Source organism: Arachis ipaensis, chromosome B05 (assembly GCF_000816755.2).
Source record: "Arachis ipaensis cultivar K30076 chromosome B05, Araip1.1, whole genome shotgun sequence".
Lineage (NCBI taxonomy): Eukaryota > Viridiplantae > Streptophyta > Magnoliopsida > Fabales > Fabaceae > Arachis > Arachis ipaensis.
The window spans coordinates 3,997,711-3,998,994 of NC_029789.2; positions in this window are offsets into that span (position 1 = coordinate 3,997,711).

Here is a 1,284-nt window from a genome sequence, read left to right on the forward strand (position 1 = left end):
ATGCCCATAATCCCTTCCACCATAAAGTCTCTGGCAATCCACCTACTGTCCCCATCATACGAAGATATTTTGCACCAAAACAATAAGTAAAGGAATACCTACAAAATTGAACTCTAGCTACTAATTGCTTGCACATATATAATAATATATTATATAATCACTCACCTCAACCAATAGTTAATAATTAACTATATATATAGAAACTGTCACCGAACAAAATATTTCTAAACTGCGGGTCAGCTCAGGTGTTGGTCAGAAAGTCCTGGCCAATCAACCCTTGTTAAGCCTAAGCTTTACAAAATTAAATAGAACATTCTAAGCTAACTTTGAATGATTAATCCTTCATCAGTATAAAAAAATAGAAAGCATTCTATAGTTGTTATTTAACAAAATATAGTTTTACTTTAAATAAGATTTACATCTCATCTAATAATATTAATAAAATTATAAAAGAATAAAAAAGATAAGATAAAAATTTGTTATTGTATATTATTTTTGTATATTTGTAAAAAGATCTTTTTATCTATCAATTATGTTTGGATATAACAATATAAAAGTATTTTTTTGTTTATTTATTACATGAAAAACATCTTTTTTTTAAAAAAAAATCTTTTAAAAAAAGATGTAAATTACAACTTCTCAAAAAAGATGTTTTTCTGATTTTTTTAATACTTTTATTTTTACTACTAAATATTTGTTAAACACATTAAAAAATAAAAAAATATCTTTTTTTCATTAAAAAAAGATCTTATTTTATCAAAATAATAGCGCATAAACAAACACATATTCGATTAATACCTGCACATAACATTTTTCCTCCAAGAAATAACGAATTCACATTGGAAACTCCCACTTAGAACGCGTGAACCATGGAAAATGAGTGACATGAGAAAAAAATAAAAATCAAAGAAAGACTAAATTCTTGTGATTATGTATGTATGTGTACGGCTATAATTAAGAGAGCTTGAATTGTGATAAATCTTGCACCCATTTGTCAAAAAAGACCACCTTTGCCTCCTTCTCGTGCCATATATTCTGAAAACGAATTTTATTTTTTATAATACATGCTGTTAATATAAATATTTTTTAATTAATTCAACAATATATAAAATTGATAGCAACCTTATAAGAACAAAAAAATAAAAAAAGGGATCGCGTTAAGGCAGAGAAGCTTTAAATGCGAGTTGGTTGATAGCAGTTTCTTCTTACGGACTAAGCAATAAGCATTGTTGCCATTGCGCGTCTTTCATTAACATTTATTTTCTTCTTATGTTTATATGTTTA